This window comes from Eumetopias jubatus, unplaced genomic scaffold (genome assembly GCF_037043125.1).
Source record: "Eumetopias jubatus isolate StellerSeaLion01/CBP00866 unplaced genomic scaffold, mEumJub1_p1.0 scaffold_4, whole genome shotgun sequence".
NCBI lineage: Eukaryota > Metazoa > Chordata > Mammalia > Carnivora > Otariidae > Eumetopias > Eumetopias jubatus.
In genome coordinates, this window is record NW_028274810.1 from 26,782,092 (window position 1) to 26,804,790 (window position 22,699).

At 39.7% G+C, this 22,699-nt stretch overlaps 1 pseudogene; it reads left to right on the top strand.

Annotated features, from left to right (window-relative positions):
* Positions 1-3,000: 3,000 nt before the first annotated feature.
* On the top strand, positions 3,001-3,274 carry LOC114208081 (ATP synthase F(0) complex subunit C3, mitochondrial pseudogene; annotated as a pseudogene).
* The last annotated feature ends 19,425 nt before the right edge of the window (positions 3,275-22,699 follow it).

Here is a 22,699-nt window from a genome sequence, read left to right on the forward strand (position 1 = left end):
GCAGCACTGACAAGAAGTTAAAGCTTGTTCATCAAAGAGCAGCTTCACTTCCCCAACACAGAGATGGGAGGAGAGTTCCAGTACATTCAAGCCCAAATTAGGTCCTATCTTGGGCCTCTTGGAGCAAGTACCACCTAACCTTTTTAGAAGTTAATACCAAGGAGCTTGTATGAACCACCTCCGTCAATCGCAAAAATTCATTCCCAGCAAGAGCAGACAAAGCGGAGCATCCCTCAATTTTCTTTCAAATCTAATGAGAAAATGATTACTCAGTTTGCAGTCTCTATTGGAGCAATGGTGTTGGGGGGTAGGAAGAATACTGCCCAGTGGATTCCTACTATTCTGAGTTACCACACCTGCCCTACTCCCTAACTAGCTGCAAAACACGGAGAACCCCTTACCTTTGCTGGGTCACCTGCTCCCAGAGAGCTTAGATGGAGCACTGCCTCTCTCTACCATATTACAGGATATGAAAAGATGACTCTAGCTAAGATCTAATTAGGCTTATGATTATAAGTAAGTGTCCATTTTTCTTATTTTCGTTGGAATCGGTTAAACAAAAACTTACTATCATTTTGTGAAAGCTTGGGGTGAATTAAAATGTTGATTTTTAAAAAATCGTATAATGATTTTGAGATTTTGTTGATTTCTCTTGCTCTTTAAAAGTTCATTAGACCTAGCAAAACCAGTTTCTATCTAAGAGGAGTCAAAACTTAGATTATTCTCTTGGAACTGAGATTACAAAGTATAATTTCTTCATGTACCTTTTACAAAAAATACTCTAATGGGTCTTAAGGTGACTCCCACTCTCCCCAGCTCCTTTCTTGCTAACACTCCCTTGTGGGCAGAACTGACTGGGAGAGGAAAATGGAACACAGGTCTCTGAAATCAAGGAGAATGAGCTTCACCACTGAGGATGGACCATTTAAGACCAGGATGTGTTGATCAGATTTGAAAGGAACTTCTACAGTGGATGAGGGAAAGGTGTTTGAACACCTGAACTCACCCTGGATCTTTAAAGCAATAATCTAATTTTTAGCAGCAGCAACTCTTTCACAGGTGTAGGAAGAATGTTTACCTCCATTGAACTAATTTGTTCTAAATTGAGAAAACGTTTAGGAACTAAAAAAACAAAGAGGCTCCTGTTTTCCCAGAACAGGAATAAAAAGAAAAAGGAGAACAAGACTACAACATGCAGTTTAATATTTCAACTTTTTCTCCACTGAGCTGACTAAATGATGTCCATTTTATTTTGTTTCTTAAAAAGCACAATTCCCAAGTGTGACTAAAATAATAAATATACATACTTATTTTGCTAAGAAGTAAAGATGTCATTTGGTGATGAAAACAAATGTACAACTAATATATAAAACTTGTTATTTTTGGTTAAATAAACATTTTGCTTGCCTTATTTTGGGAGATGGTTGTTAATACATCTTAATACACTGGGGGAAAACTACCTCTGAATTAAGACATAACTGGCCTTTCCTCCCAGAGAATTTAAAAGTCTCTGTTTCAATTGATTTTAATAATTCCTCAAAAAAGGAAAAAAAAAAAAACAAACCCACCCTACTCCATTTTCTTTGTAACTGCAAGAGTAATGTGAAAAAAATAAATGCTTTAAAATGTACAGCACATATCTTCTGAGAAAAAAACTCAGCATTTAGGCATCTATCTGCATTGTAAACAACATGAGCTTACAGGAGTTGGCTTTTCATAAGAACCACATTTTAAAATGCAGTTTTTGTGCCTAATGATTTAAATAAAAATTTAAATAAAATCCACTGTGTTCACATTTCCCCATCCCTCTCCCCACCTCCCACGATACTTTTCTCCATGAGAAATAACCTAAATCTCTTTAGCTTTTCCTCAAAGGACCCATTTTCTAAACTAATCATTTTTAGTCATTCTCTTTTGAGCTCTCCCCAAGTTTTCTACATCTTGCCTCAAACAAAGGGTCTCAAATTGGACCCTGTACTCCCATAAAATCCTGATGAATGCTGATCATAGAAGAGGCTCTTCATGGTTGCTCCTTCTCATAGAAGGAAACAGTCTTGATCTTACAACATCCTCAGCCATTAGGAGCTAATGCCACCTCTGACTAAATTTTGGGATAATGGGGGTATGGTATCTAATTTTTCACCTCTCCATTTAAACTCCTAAGTCTTTTTTTTTTTTAAAGATTTTATTTGTTTATTCATGAGAGACAGAGAGAGAGAGAGAGAGAGGAGCAGAGGGAGACGCAGGCTTCCAAGGAGCAGGGAGCCCGATGCAGGACTTGATCCCAGGACCCTGGGATCATGACCTGAGCCGAAGGCAGATGCTTAACCATCCGAGCCACCCAGGCGCCCTAAACTCCTAAGTCTTAATAATAGTAAATGCAGCTATTTATCAAACACCCCCTGAGTGCCAAGCCCTGGGCTAAGTATTTTAACTGCCTTTTGAATTATTTAAATATTGCCATTATCCCTGTTGTGCAGAAGAGGTTACATAAGCTCCCCAAGGTCACAGAATCTGTTTGTGGGAAGGTGGGGATTCAATTACAAGTTTTGCTAATTTTTTTATTTTATAATTTATTATTATATTATTCTTATTATTATTGTATTTTAGAAAGGGAGAGAGTGAGCTCCCCAGCATGGAGCTCAACACGGGGTTCGATCTTAGGACCTGAAATCATGACCTGAAATTAAGTTGCCACTTAACCATTTGAGACACCCCGGTGGCCCTAGGTTTAGCTGATTCTAAAGCCCAGTCATGGAGTACCTGGGTGGCTCAGTCAGGTAAGTAGCGGACTCTTGATTTTGGCCCAGGTCATGATCTCAGGGTTCTAAGATGAAGCCCCATGTAGGCCTCCGCACTCAGAGGGGAGTCTGCTTGAGGATTCTCTCCCCCTCTCCTTCTTTCCCTCCCACTGCTTAGCACTCTCTCCCTCCCTCTAAGGGAGCCCACGTCGGCCATCATCATCAGGTCCTCCAGCCGTGCTGCCCTGAAGAGTGTAAGATGTTCGCCTGCGCTAAGCTGGCCTGCACCCTCGCTCTGATCCGAGCTGGATCCAGAGTTCCTACAGACTAATTTCTGCATCAGTGTTATCTCGACCAGAGGCTAGGACTGGAGAGGCCTCTACGGTATTTAATGGGGCCCAGAATGGTGTGTCTCAACTAATCCAAAGGAGTTTCAGACCAGTGCAATCAGCAGAGACATTGCTGATGTTTATAGCAGCAATGTCCACAATAGCCAAACTATAGAAAGAGCCAAGAGGTCCATCGACAGATGAATAAAGAAGATGTGGTATATATATACAATGGAATATTATGCAGCCATCAAAAGGAATGAAATCTTGCCATTTGCAACGATGTGGATGGAACTGGAAGGTATTATGCTGAGCGAAGTAAGTCAATCAGAGAAAGACGTGTATCGTATGACCTCACTGATATGAGGAATTCTTAATCTCAGGAGAAAAAACAGGGTTGCTGGAGTGGTGGGGGGTGGGAGGGATGGGGTGGCCGGGTGATAGACATTGGGGAGGGTATGTGCTATGGTGAGCGCTGTGAATTGTGTGAGACTGTTGAATCACAGACCTGTACCTCTGAAACAAAATAATACATTATATGTTAAAAGAAAAAAGAGGATAGTAGGAAGGGAAAAATGAAGGGGGGCGGAATTGGTGGGGAAGACGAACCATGAGAGACTTTGGACACTGAAAAACAAACTGAGGGTTCTAGAGGGGAGGGGGGTGGGGGGATGGGTTAGCCTGGTGTTGGGTATTAAAGAGGGCACGTATTGAATGGAGCACTGGGTGTTATACGCAAACAATGAATCATGGAACACTGCATCAGAAACTAATGATGTAATGTATGGTGATTAACATAACATAATAAAATAAAATTAAAAAACAAACAGACAAAAATAAACTAAGAGTGTTACTGATAATGTAAACACCTTAGTTCTTTATTTTCATATCAAATAAACTTCTGAGTAACAGTAGATACCTTTCCAGGTTCCTATCTCCCCTGAATGGCAGATGGAAGAGTAATGCAGAAATGTATGACCTATCTGGTTTTATCTGCAGTGTTCATTTTATTTAAGAAAGCTGAGCATCATTCTCTAAATTTCTCTCTCACTTAATTTCTATGGTATGTTATGTTTTGTGTTCTCTTTCTAAGTCCCTAACCTCCTTGGATCCAGGGTCATTGTTTCATTATCAGAAGTTGATGGAAAAAAAAAAGAAAAAAGAAAAAAGAAGTTGATGGAATTAATGACTCAACATAGTGGCAAAAGCAACTTTCAGTTTCTTTGTTTGGTTTGCGAATTCCTCCTGATTGATAAACCAGAGACTCAGCCACTGCCTGGAGTCTTCCACTATAGGCTCTCTATTCCTCTGATCCTTGCTCCTGTCTCTTGATTCTTTTACTTCTCAAACCTATTCCCTTCCAGCCTTCTGAACTTCGTTTTCCTAAATGGCTCCTATCCACCCTCTAAAAATACTCCCTTCTGGAGTTATCATGGTTCTCTTTCCTTCGTGGCAGAGAGGTTGATGTTTAAAAGCAGTTACTGGGAATAAAACTCTCTGGACTTGGATTCAGGCTCTACTACTTTCTAACTGTATGACCTGGAGAAATTTTTGAAATCTCTCTTTACTTCATCTTCTCATTTGAGAATAGAAATAATATAGTTATTGGGCCATATTACTTAATATGTTTAATAGAAGAATATTGGCAAGCTAACTGCTCAATAATTCTATGATTATCATTATTGTTATTATTATTCCTAATCATTAATTCTCAAATAATCAGGAAGCAAATAAGCCTTTACATAACTATTTTTAGTTCACTTTTATTCACCCCCTCAAACTTCTGTTGCACCAAAATAAGTGAAGCATCATGTGTCCTCTACATGGTATGGGGAAAAAAAAAAAGCCATCTTTTAGACAAAAAAAAACTTAGAAAGAATTTTGATTTTTACTTAGATTCTTAAAGAACTACTGGAGGATTTAGATTTAGAAGAGGGAATATGTTATTACTGAGGAGCCAAACATCTTCAAATTCCTTTCTCTCCAGCTCTGCCATTCGCAAGATCATCCTTACAGATGACAGAGGCTCTCCTGAAATCTTTCTTTTTGTCACCATATTCTCTCAATCCTCAAAATGTCCTAAGCCTGAATTGCAAGGTCCTTCATTCTACCAGTCTAACCTCTTTCCCTTTTTTTATATATTTTTTTCTTTTGTTTGTCCAATTTTTCCCCAACATAGATGCAAATTGGAAATTGGTCCAGAGTGTTGCATGAGCATCAGGATTTTTCAAAGTTCCTGGGTTGATTCTAATAGATTAAGAACCACTCATTATCCTTTCCCTTCCTCTCTCCAGTGTAAATCTTTTAGCTTCTTTTTTTCTTTCTATGCCAAAGCTCGGGACAAAGTTCAGGAGCTGGAAGTGAGGAAATGCAAAGCATTTAAAGCCAGAAATTTCCCTAAGAGACATGAGAAGAGAAATACTCTGGATATTTAATCATGTGTGATTTTTTTTGTCGTTGCTGAACTTTCTTTTCTTTGCTCCCTGAGGACCTAGACCCTTTCTTTCCATATCTCTGCCACCTCTATTCACTGGCTGGAGCTGTCACACCAACAGTTATTAACTGATGCATTCTTTGGATTCCCTTAGGGAACCTTATCCTGGTTGCCTCTGTGAGTAAGTGACTCACACTCACAGACCTCATAGTGATGTTCAATTTTTTGAAAGTCTGCATATAAAACAAAGTATATGTTTTGAAAAGCAGCTAAGGTGCAAGGTTTAACACTCTGCTGGGGTGAGCCCAAGATCACAACTCAGTGTCTTCCACTTAATATCCCTGTGGCCTTGGGTGTCATCCATGAAATAGGGTTGATGACATTTATCTATGACACCACTATACAGTAGAGGTAAATTAAATCATCACTTCATGTCTTTTTCAGGCTTATTATGTACTACTTTATGGCTTCCATAATAATTTACTGCAAACTTAGATTGGCATTTACTGTAAATTCACAGACTTGAATTTGCATCAGGTAAACTTTTTTAAAAAAACTCTTTTGCACAGGACTGTAATTCTGTAATTTTCTAACACATTTCTTGAGGAGAATATGGACACCAAATGGGATTCTGTGCTATTTTAGTTCCTAAGCACACAGAACAGAGCCAGCCTGGGGAATCAAAAAAATGGCATGAAGTTCTAGAAACATCTGTGTCATGTCTGTGTCATGCTGCCATAATACCCCTCTCACAACTTCCAATCTTAATATCCTTCCTTGTCCTCTAGGAAACGTTAAGCACACATGGTTTGACTATCTCCACTCAAATGTCACCTTCTTAAAGAGGACTTCTATGACCTTCTCTCTGAAACAAAGACCCCTTTCATTCTCTATCCCCTTCAATGACTTCACTTTTATTCCTAGGCTTTATTACTACCTGAGTGTGCATACAATGTTGACTACTGTTTCCTCCCCTAGGATATGATGTCCAAGAGGGCAGGCTATTTGTAGAGCCTACATGAGAGTTGCTGCATCCCAGCATTAGAGCAGTGCCTGCTGTGTTATAATAAGCCCTCGATAAAGACTTTTTTGAATAGAAAAACTGTTTTAGATTATCAATGTAATAATCTGATTATTTGCTTTTCATTTTAAGCACAGGAACTGAGGCCCTGAGAGGTAAGTTGATTCCCGTAAGGCTACAGCTAGGAATAGACCGAGCTAGTGCTCTTGGAACCATGGCAGGCCATCACCTGTCCCCCTCAACCTCACCCCCCACCCCACAAAGTACCTGCTTTTGCCTCTTCTTGTAGTCTCAATCCTATGAGCTACGCAAAGGTGTTTAAAGGTATTTGAGTCTAAAAATCATGTACCGACTGGAAATTTTAGCTTAAAAAAAAAAAAAATCCCTGAACAAAATAAGAATGAATTAAATGTCTGTGAAACGTAATGTGTCAGCTATTCAGTCAGCTTGTTGTTCAACTTTTCCTCAATTCAATTCTTATTTTTTATATAGAAGTTAAATTGAGCCTAGGATATGAATACATTAGAATACATTTGATATGATTAGGGGTGGGGAGATCTCCAAAAGTAAAAATGCCTAAAAGCATTCTTGCCAGTTAAGATATTCAAAGGTTGGAGGAGTAACAGATATTGCTAGATTTTACATCAAAATGACTCTGAGAAAAGTTTTTGTTTGTTTGTTTTTCTTTTTCTTTTTTGGCTTTCTGAGAAAAGTAGTGATCATAATCTGATGGCTTGGACTTCTAATTCCTGGCATAAATCTTGTTATTAAAATTTTTTTCTAACATAATTATCCCGTGAACTAATTGGAAAAATGGTAGTAAGCATTTGCAAATGACACAGTAGGGCATACAAGCTCAGGATCTGTGATTCAGCGACACCATTTAAATCACTGCTCCATCACTTGTTATGTGGCCTTGGGCAAGTATGTTGACGTCTCTAAACTACATTTTTTCTGTGGGGACCATAATAGCCATTAACCCCATAACATTATTGTAAAAGTTATGTAAAATGATAGATGTAAAATACTTAGCATTGTTGCTGGCACACAAGTGTTCCATGGAGTTAATAATTATGATTACTATTATTCTTACCATTAGTTATTATTATTATCATTGCTTAATGTATCAGATTCCTCCTTATCTCATGAGAGCTACTGACACATTTTCTATCCCATTCTCTCAGAGAAATTGTATGCTAACCCCCAATTCCAGGACAGCAGAATGGCCAAGCCTCTTGACTGTGAGAAAACCATGTACTCTCTCAGAGCATCTACCTCAAGCCTGTCTTTGGAAGGGGAAAATCACTTGCCTGGCTCTTCAAAGCCCAGCCCCTCTGGCAGTCTCATGCTCAGCAAAACAGTGTTGAGGGAAGAGAAAGAAAAAAAGAAAAAAAGAAGACACTCTTCTCTCAAAGTCCCCAACACCATTTCTTTAATACCTTTGCAGTTTATGAGATTTGACAAGGAAATAAAGGCATTGCTCCGGGCCATTCCAATCTCACAATGTAAGTATTCTCTTAAAATTGCTACATCTAGGAGAGCCTTTATATCCATGTCATTACTCTAGGAAAATAGTGAAGATATGGGGAACAGTGTGGGAGAAATCGTATTAAAACATTCATGCACACACACAAAAAACTCCACCACTCTCCATTTGAAAGGCATCTCTTTCTACTTACTTTATATCACTCATCAAAAATGTCATGAGAAGTTGAATGATTAGTATCCTTCCAAATGTTTTTAAAAAGTATGGTACATAAAGAGAAGAAAAATAGAGCACCTTGCCAGTTGTAGTGTTACAGTCATAAAATATATGTTGAAATATGAGTGCATGATAAACCCACAAGGGTGCAAAGATGAGAGAACAGAAGATGAAGGCAGGGCTTTAATTTAGAAGAGTGTCTGAAGCCATGCATGGGAATAGTCTTCTGAAACTAGAGCTCACTAAAGGAAAACTTTACCGAACATTTTATCCTAGCTGACAGGGAGAAAATTGTACGTGTATGAGCGTGTGTACATGTCTGTGTGTGTATATATCCTCTTCGAGCTCTTTAAGCAAAGTGACACTTAAAAATACTCAAAAACATAAACATCTTGAGATCAAACAGGAAGATTACATGAGATGAAAATACTATCAGGGTGGAGGGGTGAGAAGGCAGAAGAAAGGAAGCTGCTTTGAAAGGAATGATTATACTGATGATACTATCAGCAATGATGACATACGGTCTTTGAAGATCTCGAGGAAAATGTGTTTGAATTTCAATTTCATTCTTATTCAAACTGTCAATTAAAGGGACGGGTGAAAAGAAATATTTTAAGCTAGTCAAGAAATAAGAGATTCTTACCTCTATGTACATGTTCTGAAATATTATCTAAAGATAAAGTTTAGCAAAATGAAGAGGTAGACGAAATTGTATGGACAAAAAGCAAAGTAAAGAAGCACACAGTGGGAGCAAATCCAGAAGGACTTCAAAACACACTTTCAGGAAGCTGCTCAGCGCACCTAGAACGTGACCGACATGATGCGAACAGGAAGGGGCGGTGTAGGGCCATGGTCCCCTCAGGAAGAACATTATGGATTCAGCGCAGCAGAGAGATTGCTTGAGAAGCTGTGAGATATCAGTGATAAGTTGAAAGAGGCATATGCCTCTTTTTCTAACAAAGGAAAAGAAAGACAGGAATTCCACAGAAAACAAAAACAAACATTTGAGCGATAAAATAATTTTCCAAATGAAACAAATGGAAATGTACCACAAATGGAAACATTAACTGACAGAGAAAATGACTTTTCCCTTGATTTAGATGCTTCAAGAAAGAAACTACTTTAAGGAACAGACTCCCATACGTAGCACAAGCTGAGCAAGAGTGGCATTTCCTTCTCTAGGTATCCAATGACTTGCTCGAGTAAAAATGAATATTATTTACTTAATCAGAAGGTCTCAAATGCTGTTTATATGTTTTCCATTTTTAGAAACAATCTCTAGGCAAAGAACAGAAGACTGAATTTCAGGTATACACAACGGAAGCTACATGACACATGCTGGTAGCAGTCTGGAAATGGATAGGAAGAAGAAAGGAGAAGAGGAATGCTTGCGTACTCATTTTTTTCATTTTGCATAATGGGAAGCAAGAAGTACTGTCAAATGTTTAGGGAGCAATAGGTATGTAAGTATATTTTAAATTCTTCCTAGAACAATTATTAGTTAATAATTAGGAACTATAAGTTTACAATTAGAAGATCTGGTCAAATAACTTAGAATGTGGAGCAGAAGTGCCAAGAGGCAGTTTGCCCCGGACTGACGAGTTTCCTGGGATGCAGAGAAAGCCCCAGACAAACCTGGGCAAGTTGGGTACCATAGAAGTATAAACAAGTTACATTTCCCAGATTTAATAACATGGAGTCCTTACAAAAAAATATAAATCAAGAAATAAGGTATTTATTGGATGGACCAATTATGCTACGAGAAATAAGTCAGAGAAAGACAAACATTGTGTGAGCTCACTGATATGGGGAATCTAGAAAAACGAATTCATCAACACGTAGAGCAGATTGGTAGTTGTCAAAGGTGGGCACCAGAGGGTGAATGGGGTCAAAAGGTACAAACTTCCAGTTACAAGATAAATAAGTCCTGGGGATGTAATGTACAGCATCATGACTGTAGTTAATAATATTGTACTGTATATTTGAAAGTAGCTCAGAGAGAAGATATTAAAAGTTCTCATCACATGAAAAAGAATTGAAAAATTGTAATTATGTCTGGTGACAGATGTTAAAAACTTGTGTGCATATTTCACAACATATACATAATCAAATCATTATGCCGTACACCTAAAACTAATACAATATTACGTGTCAATTGTATCTCAATAAAAACATTAGATTCTAAAAAGAACTTAAAAGTATCAGCATATTATCTAAGTGGACAGTGACGTTAATAACAATGGTTAGCATATTGCTCTTGGAAGTTGTACAGACCTAGGATTATAGACTCATTTCTACCGGCTATTAGCTCCATGATGTTGAACAAATTACTAACCTCTCATCATAGTATTTACCTCACTAGGTCTTTGTGAAGAAGATACAAAATAATGCATGTAAAGTGATCAGTCCAGAACCTGATACAGAATAAGGCCTCAGGACCTTTGTGTCATTATTATAGTCATTATTGTTACTCATTACAGGAGCCATTCATTGCATGTGTGGAAAACACTACATGAAAAGCATATTGAGTTGTTCAATTAAAGGTTAGACCCTTGAATATCTATGAAATGAATGTTGGGGGCCTTAAACAACAGGCCTACACATTAAAAACATTCATTCAAAGGTAGTTACTTCTGGGATTTGATACAGAGAGAAGGTGGAAAGGTAGGCAGTATACTCAATGACAGAGTTGCATAGTACTTCTGTTTAAGTCACATAAAATCAACTTCAACTTTCCAGGGGCAGGGGGTTGGGGAGAGATACTTGAATAACACTGGTAATTTTACCAGCCATTTCTCTCAGTGGGCCTTTCCTTCTGGTAGTAAAAGCAGTCATGCCTGAGATAGTCAATGTTGCTGCGTAGAAACTTAGGGAAGTGCATGTTTTTAAGTTTTTTCCTGTGAATATAACTTCTAATATTTCCAATTATGGAAATATCTAATATTTCCATAATTAGATAAATAATTTTGTCAACATGCTTGAGGAGGAAATTGAAGAATTAATTGAGGGTTATAGAAAAGCATTGACTGAGGAAGTTTGTGCTTAATATGCTCACTTTGCAGTCTTTTAAATAAGTCCAAAGAATAATTCATCTAAAAGTAATTTTTTACTTGTATGCTGGCTTTAGAACTTAAACTCATGTAAGCTATAACTCTAATTTAAATTTATTTGACAGGGCGCCTGGGTGACTCAGTCAGTTAAGCATCTGATTTTTGCTCAGGTCGTGACCTCAGGGTCCTGGACTCGGGCCCCGAGTCATGCTCCACACTCAGCGGGGAGTCTGCTTCTTCTTCTACCTCTGCCCCTCCCCCTGTTCATTCTCTCTCCGTCTGTCTCTCTCTCTCTCTCTCTCTCTCTCTCAAATAAATAAATAAAATCTTTACAAATAAAATAATTTAGCACCATTTGCATTTTTAGTGGGAATAAGTTTTTATAAAAATAAAAATAAAATGATGCTTATGATTACTATACAATAATGTGAGAAAATCTTTATGATAAATGCTAAGTAGAAAGATATTATATAAATGTTTATGTGTACGTTGGCTACAAGTAAATAAAAAAGTAGCTAGAAAAGATATTTTAAAAAGAAATATACCCAAATGCCAATATTGGCCAGGGTTATGTTAAGATGATGGGATTATGGGTGATTTTATTTACTTTAATTTGTAAAGGTTGAAAATGTATAGTTTTAGAAACCTATGGAAAAGCAGACACAAAACATGAATAATGCAATGTATGCAGGTGCCCTAGCCAAATCCATCCTTGAAAATTATTCAGATGTAAAAATTTTGCAATAATCTCTAACTTAATGCTTTGCCGTCTCTTAGGAAATCTAGGCTTAATTGCTTCTCTGCAGAGTAGAAAATAACATAGGTCACATAAATCAATTTGTATTTAATTTTGAAATACTTCATTTCTGGTAAACATGCACTCAGACCCATCATCAGTGTCTCTCCCAACACATACTGTCTATGCCGGCTGAATGCCTTTCCCACCAGATTGGACCACCCATTACCCCAAAGCCATGGGTCCCCCAGTAACCCATATCTGCATCTAAGCAGCAGAAGTTTGGCTCCTCAGCCAGACTATAGAAGGCTGTAGAAAACATGCTTCGTTTCCATCCATGCCTCATTCTGATGACCACAAAAGATCCATTATTATGTAAATTAATATATTAAAAACATCAAATCTTATCCCAGAAACAGAACAGCTGCAGACGCTGAAGAACGTATGAAGTATGGTGAGCCCCTAAGTTCAGCAGATTTTGCTCTTCTTCATCATCAGATTCATAAATGGTTTAATTGTTTCATCATGAATCCCTTCATGCATTCAATAAACATTACTAATAAGTGCTAACATATATTAGGTCCTTCATATTTGCTGGGTGATGAGCTTAGAAGTTAACACTGAATCATTATCTTGCTGACACAAAATTTGAGGCTTGGAAAGGTCAATTAACTTGCCCTGGAAACTGTTGAGAAGTAGTGGATTCAGGACTTGAACCCTCATTTGCTGGTAAAACCCAAGCTCTTAAGTGTGCTGTAAGGCTTAGGGCTTACTGGGGACTTCCTAAGTGCCAGGCATTTCTAGATGCTAGGAAAACAAAGATGAATAAGGACCTGCCACTCAGGAAATAAAAAAAAAACTTATATTCCTCTTTTAGATGCTTGCAATGTAGCAGGGTCATTCGGTGATATTCCTTTCCACTGAATTGCCAAAATTTCAGCAGAATGAGACAGCCACTTAAATGTAGGGAGGGCTATTTCAGTCAAACTGATGCAGGCAGGCCAGGCCTATAAGGACCCAGAGCGGGTCACACAAAACCGGCCAAGAGGGTCCTTCGATTCACGCAGGATGGAAATGAAACCTGAGCCAGCAGGAAGAGAGAGCAGAATTTACTGAAGACTTACTTAGAGCAAATATAGACAGAGCCTCTGGGAGACTCGGAAAGGGAAAGGAGCATGAGTCTCGTCTCTGCTCAGGGTCTGGGGTTTTTACTGAGGACGATGGTCTGGTGTACGTGTCCTCTCAGGCATCCAGGAACTGAATGAACAAAGACAAGTGCTCAGGTGTCCTCCATAAGTTCCTTATGTCCTGGAGCCAGGGCTCTCGGCATCAAGGTGTTTGGAGTTAGTAGTCTTAGAGAACATTCATGACGTTCTTTCCTGGTCACTTCCTCAGATGTTATCTATTGTGCTGGAAAACTCCAAAGAAATCTTTAACTCCTTGACCTTTACAAGGAGGACATATATTAAGGTGTATGTAAGGTGGGAGTGTAGGTTCTAGCAAGAATAGAAGCAGGAAGGGGGCACCTGGGTGGCTCAGTGAGTTAAGCATCTGACTCTTGATTTCAGTTCAGGTCATGATCTCAGGGTCGTGAGATGAAGCCCCACATTAGGTTCCACATCGAGCATGCAGCCTGCTTAAGATTCTCTCCCTCTATCCCCACACCCCCACTCACGCTCTCTCTCGAGAAAAAAAAAAAAAGAAAGAAAGAAAGAAAGAGGCAAAGAAGGAAAGGAAAAAAAAAAAACAAAACCAGTTTTTTCTTTCATGCATCTCTTTGGTTTCCCTGTCTTAAAATCGAATTGTCCAAGGTAGAATTTGACTTGATTATTAACACCTTTTTATTTGTAGATACCATCAACGCAAGAATCTCCAAATGGCTGTTCATGTGTGACTGAGTTGGCTCACTGACGTGGCCCTTCTTCCTATGATATCCTGTCTTGTGAACAACACTAGGGCCTGTAGATGAAGGATGTAACCTTGGGTGCCAGGAAACCCAACTGTAAGATGTACCTTCTTCCCCTCACAGGGCTCTGGTACTTGGCACTGAGCTACTGAGTTGCCTCTAGTGTAAGAACCATATAGAAAATAGCTGAGGAGACCAGGACAGAAAGTTTGCCATTGTTTGCCATGGGCAAACAATCACAGCAATGGTCACAGGTTTGCCTGGATAAGTTTTCTGCCTCATGACTTGCCCACATCCACTGCGGCTCCAGACCAAACTATTCTCCACATAACAGCCAGAATGATACCTCTAAATGAGCAAAAATGTGAACTTCAAACTTACCCATCTGAAATCTTCAGGGGCTTTCTATTTTCTTTATGGATTAAATCTGTGAGACTGTCGCAAAGGCAACAAAAGTTCAAAAGATCAGAACTTGTTCAGCGAGTGTTTACAGGGGGTGTCGTCCAGTCTGATCTCAGGCTACTTTCCATGGTCACCACAGTCTGGTGATAATAGCCTTCTTTCCATTCTTCTCTCTCACAAGGCTTCTGTGCGTGCCGTTCCTGAATTCATTTTGCCCACCCACTATCCTAAACTCCTAGACTTCTGGGGGAAGCTTTTACTGCTTCCACAGAAGAAGTTAAGTTGCATAAAACATTTCCTTGAATGAACAAATGTAGCTAATTGTTTCTGCAAAATCTGAAATCTGCAGACTCTCAAAGCGCTCTGCAGCCCCTTCATGGCCTTTATCTCGACTGACTGGAATTTAGTGGTCATTTGTTTGCAAATGTTTTTATGTTTGTCTGCTATGATCCACTTTAATTTGGTGAGAATAGATCAAACACATCTTGTTCATGATCCAATCCCTAGTGCCAGGCACATAGTCAATGCTCAAGAAATTATATGTCAAATTAATGAATTTTCACTGAAAAAGAATCAAAGAGACAGCCATTTTGTGTCCCTCTGCCAGGAGACCTGGTGATCCCATAAGATCGCCTGAAAAGACAATCTCTCTCTGGCAGCCTTATCACTTCTTGCCACTTTCTAGGCTCCAACGGGATGTGTCCTCCTAAAAGCCCTTCCTTGGAAATATCTGAAGCTTGATGACGTGAAGATTTCTCCAAAAGTAAGGAGACAAGACAGTTCCCTGCCCTCTCTAAAAGATGAGTGAGGGAGGACCCCTGTCCTTTCACAAGGACGTCACTTGTGAAAATCTATGCACTTCTTTGGAACCATCCATACGTTCATTCTGTTCATTCAAAAAAGAAGCCCAGTGCCCCCTATACGCCTGACAATAGTTGGAGCTCTGAGCATTTACAAATGCAAGGCAGGTCCTGTCCTCAAAGCACTCCCTGTTAATTGGGACAGTTGCGAAAAGTGAGAGCCACACAGTGTGTCAGTTCTGAGAGACAGTCGCAGAAGAAGGATACCTAGGTAGAAGGTAGAAGGTAGAAAGAAGTTTCAGGAATTGCTTCTAAGACGTTGGGCTCAAGAGGAGACTGCCAGAAACCTGGTGAAAAGCCATCCACACGATGGGAGCTACTTGTGTAAAAGACAGGAGGACAGGGGAGAAAATGCAGGTCGGAAAAATTCCAGGAGTTTGGAGTTGGGTAGTAAGTGATGGACAGACCTGGGCAGAGCACAGAGCAAGGAGGACATTTAGGATCCTTATCCTGAAGGTAATGGGCAGCTATGAAGGCTTTTAAGCCAGGGAGTGAAGATGAGGGAGTCAGATTTGCATTTTAGAAAGAGCACATCAAAACAGTGTTCAAAGGATGGTGGGAGGGGAGCTATAAATAGACAAAAGTCCTAAAAGGATTTTACAAAACACTTTTGCATATTTTGGGATGGCAGTTGGAGTGAAAAAAATAATAATCTATGTGTGTCGAAAAATGGATATACTCTCCTAATATTTCAGAAAATGTTTACATACATTTCCCTTGAAGTAAATTAGGAAATGAGGATAATGGTTCTGCAAAACCTAAAGACTGCTGGTGACTCATTATCCAATTAATTGATATGAATAAATTGGGTAAATCAAGCTAAATGAGAGTCAGTCACTGCACACAAGTAGAGAGCTGAGTGTTTATTATCTTCTGGGTTTTCTTTTAAATGATAAAAGCAGGCAGCCTGCACCCCATTGAGAGGCATTAGGTGTGTCCACTGAGCCTCTGACCCTCAGCCACAGGGCATGGGGAAGGTGTGGGTGATGAGCACCTCGGAGACAGGTGGTCAGGCTGAGCCACGGAAGCCCCTCCAGGTGACCTGAGGCCCACCCACTCACCGATTTGTGGACTTCTTGTGTATCCATTTATAATCCACACCATTAGACAAAAGTACACCCTCAGATCTTCAGAATAGGCCCTCTTCTCCCTGGGTCTTCTTTGAAGCTATAGAACAATGCCTTTCTGATGCTTAGGAATCCTACGATTTAATGGAGAGGATGTGCGAGACTTGCGCTTAAGACCCTTAGAAGACATTTTGTCTAATGGAAAGGGTCTTTGAGGTTCTGACTTAAATATTTCTGAGGTCTTAACAACGGGTTTTACTAGTCATATTCTTGGCTTTATTTTTTCCTGGTGGCGCCCTGAAATTTATCTTTGCCATCAGCTATGTCTTACTTTGAGAACCTGCTGGCCGTAAAGAGTATCCGGAGCCTCTGGATTTCCTCTAAATCTTACTTAAAACAGAATAGTTCATTCATTGCTCTCCCTCACATTTATTATAAGCAGCTAGAAGAAGCCACACAGTACCTTCAACACGGCCCAGAAATCTCCTTACCAATGCCATGGAGCTCATCAGGGATATTTCCTATTTCCCACGCTACTGCAAGTGACGGTTTCTGCCAATATCTTCATGCCTTCATGCCCTCCCGGGCAACCTTCTTGAGTATTGCCAGGCTTCTGCCTGATACCTGCTCACAAAATCAATGCCACATAGTTTAGGATTTAGTATAGCTACACCCTGCTTCCGGGACCCAAATTCGATTTCAGTTATCTATTGCTATTTAATAAGCCACTCCAAAAGTTACTGGCACAAAACCATATGTACTAATGCCAGCTAGCCCCACCTCCTCTCACCTCACTCTGCCTTAGTCAAGGTGTCGGGGGATGCTCAGATCCGCGCAGGGTGGAGAGAGGAGTACTGACCCCCACTTCATGTGTGCTGCCTCCTTCAGTGTCTCTGCTGCCAGATGGGGATGGAGGGTCAGCTCCCACTGGGACCCGCAGACACTGGGGATAGGGTGGGGCACCAGAGTGCTGATTAGCCCTGATATACTCCTCCTCCTTCAGTTGCATTGCCCCCAGGTGTGTGTGGATGGTGTGGACATTTAGGGCCCTAGCTGGACCCACTAACACCAGAGGTGGAATGCAAGTGGAGTACTGTGGGGATTAGCCTCCATTCACAGCACCTTGCCTAGTCTTATGTATGCCAGGAGTGGTGGAGGCTCAGGTCATGGCTGGGGCCCGATGATGCTGGGGGTGGATGGTGAAGCATCATGGTGACTAGCCCTGTCTTGCATCTTCTCCTTAGGTCTCAGCTTGCCACTGGACCTGGCTGGCACTGCCTAGAGGGGAAATCCTAAGTTGCCTACCTCTGCTAGACAGAGGATGGCAGATCAGTTCCCTGCTCAGTCCCTTTATATGACCCCAGCAGGGGAGTTAGAGCACCATCATTTACTTCCACTGGGAAAGGTACAGATTAGCTCCCCGGGTCTGCTGACACCTTGCGCAGGGGAATCTGAATATCACCATTTATTTCCTCAGGGTTGGAGTGTGGCATGGAAGATCAGCTGTCTGCTCAGTCCTGTCAAAACTGCAGTGGAAGAATGGGCCTTTTTGTTGGTGGTCCGATATAGTGCAGGAATTGCCGAAAAAAGGTTTTTGTTGTTGTTGTTGTTGTTAGGCTACCCTTTTCCCGAACCTGGGGCTCGGCGCAACGGTCTTTTTTTGGAATTGTTTTGTCTGTGCCTGTTCATGGCTCTGGCTTGAAGGCTTTTGGAACTTCCTGTGTGAGATATACAGGAGGCAATATGGAAAACCAGGTGTGGAGCCCCCGTGTCCGTCCTCAAGTAGAGATGTCCCGAAACAGTCCACCTTCTTTCCTCATTTTAGTCTTTCTACATTTGTTTGTTTTGTAATGTCCACAGAGTTTTAGTTGTAAGGAGGACCTGGGGGAGTGGGGCTACTTCATCTTTACCAGAAATTGAAAAGCCCAGGTATATTTTTCACTCTCCAGCAAGAGGCAAAGAGGTATTAATTATCTTGAGCTAAAGACAATCAAAAAAGCAAAACACAGATCTACAACTGTTGAAAAAAAAAGTTACCCCAAGGGGTAACAAAGACAAAATAAATGAATGGGTTTGATACCACAAGGAAGAGAAGAGGGAAGGACTCCTTTTATTTATGGTCTTGAAGTCCTGAACCAATCTGCCTGCTTTCCCATTGAGTTTATTGTCTGGAAGCTTAGGAGAATTGCAAAGATCAGTACTAGGTATGATGAGTCCTTTCCCCAGTAGTCTTTCAGCTACTGATTTTAGTCTTGCTTAGTTTCTCATTTTAAACAGGACTGTGCAAGCTTGGATAGAGATTTGTATGGGTGAGTCCGAACTGATGAGTTTGGCACCAGTAATTTTGCCAACACAAGTAGAACTTATTTTTTTCAATTTTTTGATTTTTATTTATCGATCTATCTCTCTATTATCTATCTATCTATTTATTTATTTTTACCACAAGTAGTCCTATATCTTGAGAAGATTTTCAATTAGAACTTTACTTAAAACACAAAAATATCAATATATTCATACCCAGATTACCTATTATCTGATTATAAGTAGGGTAGTCCTCAAGGTTTCACGAAAGAGGCAAACAGTAAAACACTTATTTATTTTTTTCTTTTTTCATTTTTTTATTTTTTTAATTTTAATTCAATTAATTAACATATAATGTACTATTGGTTTTAGAGGTAGTGTTCAGTGATTCATCAGTCTTATATAATACCCAGTGCTCATTACATCACATGCCCTCCTTAATGTCTATCACCCAGTAACCCCATCCCCTTCCCCCTCCCCTCCAGCAACCCTCAGTTTGTTTCCTATGATTAAGAGTCTCTTATGGTTTGTCTCCCACTTTGGTTTTGTCTTGTTTTATTTTTTTCCTCTCTTCCCTTATGATCCTCTGCCTTGTTTCTTAAATTCCACTAATCAGTGATATCATATGATAATTTTCTTTCTCTGATTAACTTATTTCACTTAGCATAATACCCCCTAGTTCTATCCATGTTGTTACAAATGGCAAGATTTCATTTTTTTGATGGCTGAGTAATATTCCATTGTATATAAATACCACATCTTCTTTATCCATTCATTTGTCGATGGGCATCTGGGCTCTTCCCATAGTTTGGCTATTGTGGACATTACTGCTATCAATATTGGGGTGCAGGTGTCCCTTTGGATCACTACATTTGTATCTTTGGGGTAAATACCCAGAAGTGCAATTGCTGGGTCAAAGGGTAGCTCTATTTTCGATTTTTTGAGGCACGTTCATACAAAGAGTAGAACATTTAATCTAAAAATTCCATTTTCCCACTAGCTCCCTCCTTACTAAGTTCACAGGTGTGATGTCACAGAGGAGGAAAAAAAGTGTTCTTTGGTTAAAAGTCAAGGGTGATGATTATAGACTGAGATGAAGAAACGTCTAGAGATTATTACTTAATCCTAAGAGAAATGTTGGGTGATGGTGGCAGAGTTTGTGATGTCAATAAACAATTTGGTAGACTGTCCTTTTATTATTTGCAGAAATTTCTCCATGTGATTTGGAGGGTAAAAATGGGAAAATGAACACTAGATTTCCCTTTGGGAGCATTGTCATTGTCCACCCACTTTAATTTTTTCCCTAGTTTCTTAACGAGCACAATTTAATTAATTTTTCATTGTTCTTTCTGCTTCTATTGCCTCTGGGTGTCTTTATCAATAAACTTACCCAGGTTCTTTTGATTGGGTGGGAACATCCAGTTGCTTTATCTGGAAGACCACTCATTTATTCTTAACTTTATTCTGATTTTGTCTTAAGACTATGTCAGGTTCTTTCTTGAATAGTTGGAGATCTGGCACCAGAGCTGTTTCTCATTCCTGTTTTTGCTTTCATGTTAAATCCCCGGTTCTGGCTGAAGGCTGTTCAAAGAAAGTGAGAGTTAGTTGGGGGTCACGTCTGCTTCAGGATCTACTTAACACCTTTAGACCCGCTGTCTAAAGGTGTTAAAGATCCTGTTCCTGAAGTCACCGATAGACTCATCCTTTCTTTGCTTTCAGGACAAGATTACAGTGCAATCCTTTTTCGCAGAATAGACTTTGAGGCTCGCCTCTTACAGCTCTTGCTCAAGCTAATCTCTGCAAGGGTTTATTAGGTCATTCTCAGAATCTGACTTTCTACTCTTCTTCAATTTTTGGCATCTGAGATTCCTATTAACATATGAGCCAACAGATTTCAATCTGGGATTCCCAAATTATCTGTTTTTAGAACAACTCTAAATTCCTTTGTAAATTTCTGTCTCCATTTTGTGTGTGTAGGTTTTAGAAAGTGGTTAACAATGGCTCCCAATTCAAAGACCAGTGTTTCAAATCAGCCATAAGAGAACTTGATCTGTTCTGAAGTGAATTTAACATTAAGAAACATTTGAGACTTGGGAGTTTCTTGCTGACTAGAAGGGAAAGGAGATGAGTCAGAGAGAAAGGTAGTAGTATGGGTAACGTAGGATCCTTGGAAGGAGGGGGAAGAGTAAAGGAATCAAGGCAGTTATATTCAGATCACAGTTCAGACGGTTATAAGAGAGGATTTTAAATTCTTTATACTTCCTATGTGCCTTGGCTAAAGAATCTTTTGTAAGTATTAATTTTGGAAACTAGATTTCTTTTGGAAGATTTCATACACTAATGAAAAACAAAGACCAGTTTCCTTCTGAAGTGCTTCTCAAATGAATAATTTTTTTCAAGCCAAATTTGGCCAAAATAACCACTGTAATTCTAAATTATCTTTGGCGAAGTTATGCCACTGAAACGGATAAATAAATGAATTACAATGAAAATACATGTTGGAAACAAAATTCCAAAAGTTCTGCTGAGATCCAGCTCAACGACCTTGACTTGGCAAAACATTCTCCCCAGGGTCCCTTGAGCTTGTCCCTCTCAGGTCTCTCTGACTGCAATGAGACATGGAATGAGACTGAGACACCATCATGAAAACAATTGTCTTCTGAACATATTGCTTATGCACTTTGTATTTTAGGCTACTGTATTAATCAGCTCAGGCTGCCATAAGAAAATACCAGACACTTGGTGGCTTAAACAACAAAAATTTATTTTCTCACAGTTCCGGAGGCTAGGAAGTCCAAGATCAAGGTGCCCTCCAATCTGATTCTTGGTGAGAGCTCTCTTCCTGGTTAGCAGATGGCCACTTCCACTGTGTCCTCCCATGGCAGAGAGAGACAGCAATTTCTCTCCTGTCTCTTCATAGGACACTAATCCTGTTGGATCAGGGATCTACCCTATGGCCTCATTTAACCTTAAATATTTCCAAAAAAGCTGTTCTCTCCAAATATAGTCACACTGGGGGGTTAAGACTTCAATATATGAATTTTGGGATGACACAGGCATTCATCCAGTCTGTTGTAGTCACTAACCTATTCATTAGCCATCTCAAATGTAGACAGAAGATTTGGAGTACAGAACCTGCCTTGAACCAGATTCTCATGGATAAATCAAGACTAAGACTGAGTCAAGATCTCACAAAACTTTCACAGGTAACCCGAGGTAAAGTTTGTCTTGTAAGGAGCCTGGTATGAACTCCTCCAGAGATGGACATATCCGGCCTACACCCATCTTCCTCCTTTGATCATCTTCTTAACATACTTGCAAAAGGAAGTGTTGAGGACAGACAGAGACACACAGTAGTGTTTTTTAGTCACTAGATGGCTTTTTTCCAAAGAAAAGAGTTTTCAATCTGAGCAGATAAGCAAAGGATTCCTAAACAAGGACTTCTTATTCCTAGGAGATGTTTGGAAGGTGAAAATAAAGAAATCACAGCTCAGGCCCACTGTGGAACATGGCATCCATCACAGAGAAACCCCAGACAGGAAGCTTAAGGGGTCTCCTAGAAGTGTGCTATCCCAGTTCCAGAATCTTGAGATGCCATATTTGGTATATATTTTTACTGCTGAATCCCCAAAAGATGGCCTGAAAAACCTGTTGATGAAACAAAGCTAAATGTATTAGATGTAACACAGTAATGCCTATCCCCTTATTAGAGTCTTAGTAGTGTCTGAGCTGAGAAGGAGGGTGTCAGAGAAGGATATTTATAAGGTTTATGGGGTGATTTTTAAGGGAGGTCTTGCAAGGAGCCATATGAGTTGGGATTCTGCAGATTTTGTGATATAATAGATTTGGATTGGTGGGCAGAGTGAGGTAAGAGTTTTGAAACAGGCCCTGATGAGCAAGCTGTTAGTCTTGATAAGTAATCTCTTTTAGTTGGTTCAAGTCTTATCTTCCAGTAGCAGGTATTTCCTGGAGCAAGTAGTTAAATTATTTTTGCCTGGCCCTAGTATTGTTTGGCATGGAAATAGGAAAGTAAGCTTGGTCAAAGAATTGTCTAGCGCAGGGAAGCAAGGTAGGTTTGGTCTTGGTATTCACTGGTATAGAGAAAAGTTCTGAAACAGTCACACTTGAAGATTCTTGCTTAATAAAGATC